The 9,171-nt window shown below is 41.9% G+C and overlaps 1 pseudogene; it reads left to right on the top strand.

Moving 5' to 3' along the window:
- Nucleotides 1-433: 433 nt before the first annotated feature.
- On the top strand, nt 434-912 carry LOC146581665 (tyrosine-protein phosphatase non-receptor type 18-like; annotated as a pseudogene).
- Nucleotides 913-9,171: the final 8,259 nt, after the last annotated feature.

Raw genomic sequence — 9,171 nt, 5'->3', positions numbered from 1 at the left:
GAGTGAGTTACAGTTATCACTGCTGTCACTTCAATCTGGGGAGGAAGCCAGCTGCCATTAGTGTGTGATTTCCAGTCCCGACCACGGGAGCGCTGAGCAGTTATTTAGCCCCAAGGCAACAAGGCCACCTAAGAGGATTGGGATTATTTTCTTTAAAGTTACAAAAGCCACTCTGCCAGTTAATGCCACAATTTCTGATTTTACATGAAGCAAAATAATGACAATAGCCTCCTTGTGAGAAAAATGATTTTTTTAGTACTTTAAGTATCGTCAGTTAACAACTGTGAAACTCATTTGCAGGTGCCAGAAAATATCTGCAGATAACTAATTTTCCTTTTCTCCTCATTTAGTGTTTTTGCAAAGATTTTTTTGTAGAAAGTGGAAGAAGATCTCTTGAATCAATCTTGAGAGATGTCTCTGACTCTTGGAAAACATATTAAAAAACAGGTACAAGGACATCCGTCCACAGTCTCAGGTGGAGCTGCCTCTGCTGATCACAGACTCTGATTCTGATTACATCAATGCCAGCCTCATCAAGGGGGCGACAGAAGACCGCAAGTACATCATCTGTCAGCGGCCCAACAGCTCCACGGTGACTGATTTATGGAGGATGATCTGACTGTACAATGCCAAGGTGATAGCCGTGGCCTGCAGAGAGTTAGAGCAAAAATGAAGAGTGTGCCTCGGTCGCAGCTCATCCCAGACACATCCCAATGACAATATGGTGGCGAAAACACTGACTGTTACAAACAAGCAGGCCAGCAGATTGCAACATCCCCTATAAGACTGCTGGAGTCCTGGATCTGCTGAACAGAGCCAGAAACAACTGACTACATCCATGAATTTCTGCTTACCAAGCAGATCATGTTGGAGTTCAGCATGATGAACATCGTCCCGGAGTTTAGGAGGTAGAGCTGAAGAAACCAGAGAAGTCAAAACAGCTGCTTCACAGCACACTGTGCTCAACGAGCCCAAACACATGCTAGGTCCCACCTCTTCAGATGGAGCCACGCCCAGATCTAATGGTGCAAGCAGGATGCTGCCCGCCCCCTATTACTATGACAACAATCCCAAAGGAGTAGTGGCTGCTCCCATCTACAGCACCATTGAACCCAGAACTGAGCTGCACAGTTTGTCACACTCAGCCACTATCACCTGGTTTCAGCTGAACAACCTTCACTGGACGATAACAATTATGAGGATTTATCCTCTTCACTCTCAGATGTGATTAGCTTCTGTTTGCCTGGACTGATACCATCCAGAACTTTCCCTCCCAGTTCTTCACACATGGATGCTTTCAAAGACCTACTTGACCTCAAACTGAAATGCTCTCAGGTTTAACTATTGGGTTCAGAAGCCCAGAGGACCCAGATATCCTCTACCTGAGGGGAGTCGACTGGAGAAATTAACTGGTTGAACTTTAATTCAATTTTGTTTTATTTATATGGCTCCAAATCACAATAACAGTTGCCTTAAGACATTTTATATTGTAAAGACCCTACAATAGTAAAAAAAAAAACAAACAAAAAAAACCCCCAGAGAGGACTCCAACAATTATAGGGAGTGCAGAATTATTAGGCAAGTTGTATTTTTGAGGAATAATTTTATTATTGAACAACAACCATGTTCTCAATGAACCCAAAAAACTCATTAATATCAAAGCTGAATGTTTTTGGAAGTCGTTTTTAGTTTTAGCTATTTTAGGGGGATATCTGTGTGTGCAGGTGACTATTACTGTGCATAATTATTAGGCAACTTAACAAAAAACAAATATATACCCATTTCAATTATTTATTTTTACCAGTGAAACCAATATAACATCTCCACATTCACAAATCTACATTTCTGACATTCAAAAACAAAACAAAAACAAATCAGCGACCAATATAGCCACCTTTCTTTGCAAGGACACTCAAAAGCCTGCCATCCATGGATTCTGTCAGTGTTTTGATCTGTTCACCATCAACATTGCGTCCAGCAGCAATCACAGCCTCCCAGACACTGTTCAGAGAGGTGTACTGTTTCCCCTCCTTGTAAATCTCACATTTGATGATGGACCACAGGTTCTCAATGGGGTTCAGATCAGGTGAACAAGGAGGCCATGTCATTAGTTTTTCTTCTTTTATACTCTTTCTTGCCAGCCACGCTGTGGAGTACTTGGACGCGTGTGATGGAGCATTGTCCTGCATGAAAATCATGTTTTTCTTGAAGGATGCAGACTTCTTCCTGTACCACTGCTTGAAGAAGGTGTCTTCCAGAAACTGGCAGTAGGACTGGGAGTTGAGCTTGACTCCATCCTCGACCCGAAAAGGCCCCACAAGCTCATCTTTGATGATACCAGCCCAAACCAGTACTCCACCTCCACCTTGCTGGCGTCTGAGTCGGACTGGAGCTCTCTGCCCTTTACCAATCCAGCCACGGGCCCATCCATCTGGCCCATCAAGACTCACTCTCATTTCATCAGTCCATAAAACCTTAGAAAAACCAGTCTTGAGATATTTCTTGGCCCAGTCTTGACGTTTCAGCTTGTGTGTCTTGTTCAGTGGTGGTCGTCTTTCAGCCTTTCTTACTTTGGCCATGTCTCTGAGTATTGCACACCTTGTGCTTTTGGGCACTCCAGTGATGTTGCAGCTCTGAAATATGGCCAAACTGGTGGCAAGTGGCATCTTGGCAGCTGCACGCTTGACTTTTCTCAGTTTATGGGCAGTTATTTTGCGCCTTGGTTTTTCCACACGCTTCTTGCGACCCTGTTGACTATTTTGAATGAAACGCTTGATTGTTCGATGATCACGCTTCAGAAGCTTTGCAATTTTGAGACTGCTGCATCCCTCTGCAAGATATCTCACTATTTTTGACTTTTCTGAGCCTGTCAAGTCCTTCTTTTGACCCATTTTGCCAAAGGAAAGGACGTTGCCTAATAATTATGCACACCTGATATAGGGTGTTGATGTCATTAGACCACACCCCTTCTCATTACAGAGATGCACATCACCTAATATGCTTAATTGGTAGTAGGCTTTCGAGCCTATACAGCTTGGAGTAAGACAACATGCATGAAGAGGATGATGTGGACAAAATACTCATTTGCCTAATAATTCTGCACTCCCTGTATATGACCCCCTATGAGCAAGAGTGTTGGCAACAGTGGAAAGGAAAAACTCCTTTGTAACAGGAAGAGACCTCAGGATACTGAACCCTGAGCCACTAAAAGCACTTGTATAGATGACTGAGGCTTGTGATAAGAAAGTGCTTTGTGCTTCTTAAATAGAGAATAAGTATTAGTCCATTTCATTATATGCAAAGAAATAAATAATAAAAATAACCTAAACAAAACTCTGTATGCTTAAATCAAATCCTGTATGATAAACCTAAACTAGATAGCATAAAAACATAAATTCCTATATTCTCACAGAGTTCCTAATAAAATAGCAAGATAAAACCTTCATGCTGGCAAGGCCCTGATATAAATCTATTTCACTGGAGTTATGTTGTAGTGTCAGATGAGTCTTGCGCCTCTCTTGACCTGCAGTCACATCCACACATCCTGACACTGTCACCACAGCTCTGTCTCGTCTCCCTGTGCTGATGGACGGCCAGAACACAAACCCAATTCTCTCTTGTGCCCTGAATCCGCTCAGCATTCAGAGACTCCGTGTTGCAGAGACGCTGAGATCATCCCTCTTGCTGTTTGAGGATTTATGCCCAGTTTTTCTGCTTTTCAGTCGAGTTTTTTCCTTCACGTTTTGCCCGCAGAGAGTTAAGAGCAGCAGACGTATGGGCTGTCATGTTCCTGCACTGTCACAACTTGAGGTGCTATTCAAAATGCTGTCACGCACAACTGCAGTGTGAGCTTGCATCTCGTGTCAAAGAGCTCACACACCGACGCCGCTTGTCTTGGCATTTCTTAGAGTCACCACATGCCAGCTATGGAGGCGTCAAGTGGGTGGAAAATGTCAGGTTTTTGTAACCTTTATTTAAGTTGGGAAAAGGTGATGCAACAGCAATAAAATGTTGCTTCAGATTCAGACCAGGGAGATGCCAAATGAAATCTTGAAGATTGTGCATTAATAAAGAACCAATTAAAATGAGCTGAAAAGAGCTTCTGATTATTTTTCCCACACATCCACATATTTCTGGACAGTTTAGGATTTTAAAGGACTTTAAAATCACAAGCTAACATTTCTAAAATCATCTATATTGAAGCTTCAGAGTATCATTTAGCTACTCTTTTCCCCTCGGGGAGTTCAGATGTCAGGCTGAGAGGCAGTACAGCACCACTGTGGGCGAGATGTGATACATAAAGCAGCAGCACAGTAGCCAAAAGTTTCTTGTTTTGTCCTGTTTAAACATCCTACACTGCAGGTTTCCTTCAGCGGGATGTGTTAACTATAATATGGAGAAATCCACCACTGTGTGTTGTACCCATAATGCACATTTAATGTACACATTAAACAGCATGCACAATATAGGCAGAGTATAAAAAGGATGAATATGAGAACAAGATGAAACGGGTGCACTGTCATAATGTTGTATCACTGTGACAAATAATTCATAATCTTTTTGATCTTTACTTATATTCCAGTAGTCTTTAAAGTGCCACTAACCATCAGCTAAATCCTGTTACACCAATTCACAGCTCACTGATCGTAACTTTCCCCGTAAGTCAAATAATCAGGGTAAAACGTGCCAGGGTAAAAAACATTAAGGGGTCCACCACTGGCTGTAGCTCCACAAAGACTGTGGTGTGCGCCACATGATGTGATGTCAAACACCAGCATAAAAACTCCATACGTGATTCGAGCACAGTTAACTGGAGATATCATTGAGGAAGCCTGTACTAAACACATAAATCTGGGGGTTTATCAGATAACTTTGAGCCTTCTGTCAGTAACAAGCAGATTTCAATATTCTGTGTCCTGTTCATGGTTCGGCTTGGGTGCCTCAGGTTTCTGTTCTTTCGTTCTCTTGTCAACCTCTTTGCTCTTAGACTGAGGTGGAGTGCTGGGCTGGCACTGAGTCTCTGATCCACCCTTGGGTGGAGCCTTCCTGCCTTGGCCAACATTTTCCTTATGGTGAAAGCAATTGGTGGGTATTTGTTGGCTTAAAGATGCAAATCAAACACTCCTATGGAATGTGAGCTCATTCAGGCCCTTCTTCCATTCCATTTTCACCTTGATCACCTGCAAAGGGAAGGATTCCTTGCTGTCAACCTGCAAGGAATACTGTTGCAATCAAAAGCTGCAATAATAGTCCACTTACCTGATCCACAGCTAATTTTCTCCATGGGGGCACTAGGGGTGAGATTTTACTCAGTTCAGAAACAAGTCTCTAACCAGAACCACCTTTTTCAATAAACACTTTAAAACTGCTTGAGTTTTTTCCTTGAGTCCAGTTTAAACCACAGTGAAAGAAACCAGTTATAAAAAGGTTTCTCAAGAGTCTGAGTATTCTTCAGACTAACCCACAGGGAAGTCTTGAGTATGTGATGATTGCTTTGTGTGATTGGCTGCTTAGTTCTTCACCTTATTGTTACACTGGAACTCCAGTACAGGGTCCAGTTTAGTGTTCCTATTAAAATAGTGTCAGTGTGACACCTTTCTGCTGTGAAGTGGCGCTATATAAGAAAAACCCTTTCTGTATTGTATCACGGTTCGGATGACAGTTACACTTACATACTGTGTGGTGACATCAGGATCCAAAACACTGGATTGTGCACCACCGCCACAATCCAAGGTGGTGGCACCACCGCCACCTTGGATTGTGAAATCAGGGTTCTCCGTCTTTCTTGTCATGTTTAGGCAAAGGTAGAACTCTGGATTCAGATTCAGCTCACCAGGCATGGTTGAAAAAGGTTCACTGAATGGCAGAAAATGGTGAACGGCGAGTGAGCCAGGTGAAGATAAATACAAGGGCCTCTTTGAGTTGGGCTGGTAAGAAAGAGGCTTTGGAGGGGTTACCTGAGAACATGCAGGTTTCCAAGTTGCTGAGAGGAACAGCAGTGGAGAGTGGGCAGGCAGGTGAGTTACTGCATTGCCCTTCGCTTCAGAGGTTTGGGAATCCAGATTCAGAGGTGAGTGTCTACCAGTGTGTGCCAAATTCGTCAAAAGAACAGGTTCAGTGACGAACAGGATCGTTAGGTCAAACTCAAAGTTGGGGATATTTTGTGCATTAAATAAAAGAGCCCAACTGCAAGAGTTTTCTTTTGAGAGTTTTCTTCTTACAAGAAGGAATTCAGTCCACACAGAGTATACAGCAGTGTAGTGAGGAATTCACAAGAACAGAGGAAACAGACCCTGCATACACAGGGTCCCAATATATGTTTATTACCCTGTTGCCAGGCAAAAATCCAGTCACCCTACACAGATCAAACACAGGATATATGTAGCAGATAGGCTAAAGTCTTATCTGTCCACATCCACTTTTCGGAGTGGGAATGGGGTTGCTCCAGTTGATGCAGAACTGTATTTTTTAAACTGATAACCAGATATAAACATTGTAACAAATATTCTAATACTGAGCAGTGAACCTCGTCTCATTGTCAGAGCATCAAACAGCACAGTTTTGTCAAACCCTAACTAACCAATCAGCTGAGACTGAGAGTAAAAGGTGAGTGTAAAATGACAAGCAGTCACAAGACACAAGATGTCGCACATAAAAATGATAAATGTGATCTTGAGCAGACTTTGGCCCCATTAGGTCATCATCGTTGCAGGTTTCACTACATTCTGACCACTATTCTAGGAGGAGTGCTGGTTAATGAAGCAGGACAAGCACCCAAATCTCTAAGTTCACGCTCATGTACCAGTGTTGCCCAGCCTTCCTACTTTTAAAACAAGTCTTAAACGCTAATTTTATCTTAATGATGGCCATTTAAATGAAATTTATAGATGAAAGTAAAGGTGTGAAAAACAGTCACTCAGAATTTCACACTGTCTGACATGGAGACACCTAATTGGGCTAAAATCAACACAAGGACTGCATTATTAGTTGGACTGTCACATTTTTCAGTGAACATTGTCTCAGTTTTGCGCACTGAAAATAATTTGACAGATGCTATGATCACACAGATCTACTCGGGGTGGTTTCAGACTCATGTCCAGCTTACTTTCTATATCCAAGTCTTGGTGACAGCCAAGAAACTTAAGGTCCATGCTGCATCACATTTATGTCCTTATTTTGATATTGTTTCAAACCTTTTACTCTTTATATTAAACTTTTTGAAAGGCTGAGATTCTTGTTCTCTATCCTGAAAGGCATTCCCAGACTCAGCACACACTCATATTCACATACCTTATCCTGGCCATGTTTTTTTTTTTTTTTACCATTTAACTCAGTCATACTGTGCTTCCCCTAGCTTTCATGGATATTTTCCTTTTAACATAATGACTCAGTGATTGTCAGCTGTATAAAGAGCTTGCTAATGATGAGAAATGACATGAAATGAATGACACAGCATGTCACAAATGGCTCATTCCTGCTATTGGTACAACAGCCTGTGATTTCTCTAATAGCCTGTAATTTCTCCCGCGTAGCAAGCTGGGGTCGAGAGAACAGGCAGGACCTGCGACCGGCCTATTTATAGTGCGCATGTGTGTCTGTGTTTGTATGTGTTTCTAATGAGAGCCAGTCTGTAGCCTGAGATGCTTCAGCTGGGTGGGATGACTCTCTTTCGTCATTAGTGAAAATGTCAACACTGAGGTAAAGATCCTGAATAATTTACTGCTACCAGTATAGATGGAGCACTCGTCCAGTCACACCACCTCTCTGTGCCCACATTTTCACTACACTGCATGCACAATATGGTTGACAGAAAACCTCCCTTATGTTTTCTGTTCATGTTATAGACAGCTCTAAAGCTAAATTGGCTTTCAGGCTGAAGTAGAAACATGTCATTCTTCTCGGTGAGGGGTGACACATCTCATCTCTAATTAGATGTCTCGAAGAGATGAGAGCGTTACAACCTGCTGTTACTGCTGTGACCGCGGTTCATTAGAGCCTGCAGCCAATCCAAGATGGCATTCTGTTCACAGCGCAGCCTCTGGTCCTGAATCAAATTGTTTTTGGACGGTCAGTTGGGATTGTTTCTAAATTTCAGCTCTGCCATGTTTCTTGGTAGTTTCTGTTGGTTTTTGTGGCCCTTTGCGTTTCTGATTGCTCTGTTTCCCCTGCCTCCCATGTTCCTCTATCTCTGTCCTTATGTTTCTTTATTTGTTTGCTTACTTTTTACTTTGAAAGCAAGTTTCATTATGATTTTACTTCCTGTTTTATTTCCACAAACACTTCTACCACTGTTCAGCTGTTTGTTAGTATATGATATATTTATACACGTCTCTGCATTGATTTATTATTAATCTGTGGTTCTCTTCCACAGCGTGTCTTGGTCCTGTCTTCCTCCCCAACCCAGCAGCAGATGGCCGCCCCTCCACGAGCCTGGTTCTGCCAGAGGTTTCTTCCTTTTAAAAGAGAGTTTCTCCTTCCCACTGTCATCAAAGTATGTGCTCATGTGGGGTCATGTGATTGTTGGGGTTTTCTCAGTTTTTTCTGTATTAATGTAGGGTCTTTACCTTACAATATAAAGTGCTTTGAAGTACTGTTATTGTAATTTGGCTCTATATAAATTAAACTGAATTGAATTTAATCTGGATTTACCTCCTGTCTGTCCCACATGTTAGTTCCCGTCTCCTTAACGCTAACTTCCTGTTTTATCTACGCAATGACTTTCTTTGTGTATCTACGGTATTTTTGCTTTCTTTGTTCTCCCTCCTTTGTGGTTGTCCATCTTTCCTTAATTACCATATTTTCATCTTTGACTTTTTTCATTTGTTTGTCCTCCTCTTGTTCACCATGCCCCTTTTTGTAATTTTTTTTGGTTTTACTAGTCCACTGGACTTCATGTATCTCTTTTCTTTTTTTGTTTAGCCATTTTAAATAAAATACAACAAGCCCATTCCCGATTTCAATTTAACCTTAATGAAAATGTTAAAAAACAAAGATCACTTAAAATGCACTCACTCTAATTAATATAAATACTTGTGCTCTGGTTGTGTCTCTTGGACACAAACAACAGGGACATTATGTCGAGTGTATATTCACAGCAGGGCCACAGATCATGTATGTCTGTGACTGGGAGGTGGGCAGGTTTGGGAATCATGCCAGCAAGACTACAACAAA

This window comes from Mchenga conophoros, linkage group LG2, assembly GCF_057382185.1.
Source record: "Mchenga conophoros isolate Kocher_MC1m ecotype Shallow Benthic linkage group LG2, M_conophoros_male_GT1.1, whole genome shotgun sequence".
NCBI lineage: Eukaryota > Metazoa > Chordata > Actinopteri > Cichliformes > Cichlidae > Mchenga > Mchenga conophoros.
This window is presented reverse-complemented; position numbering and strand designations above follow the sequence as displayed.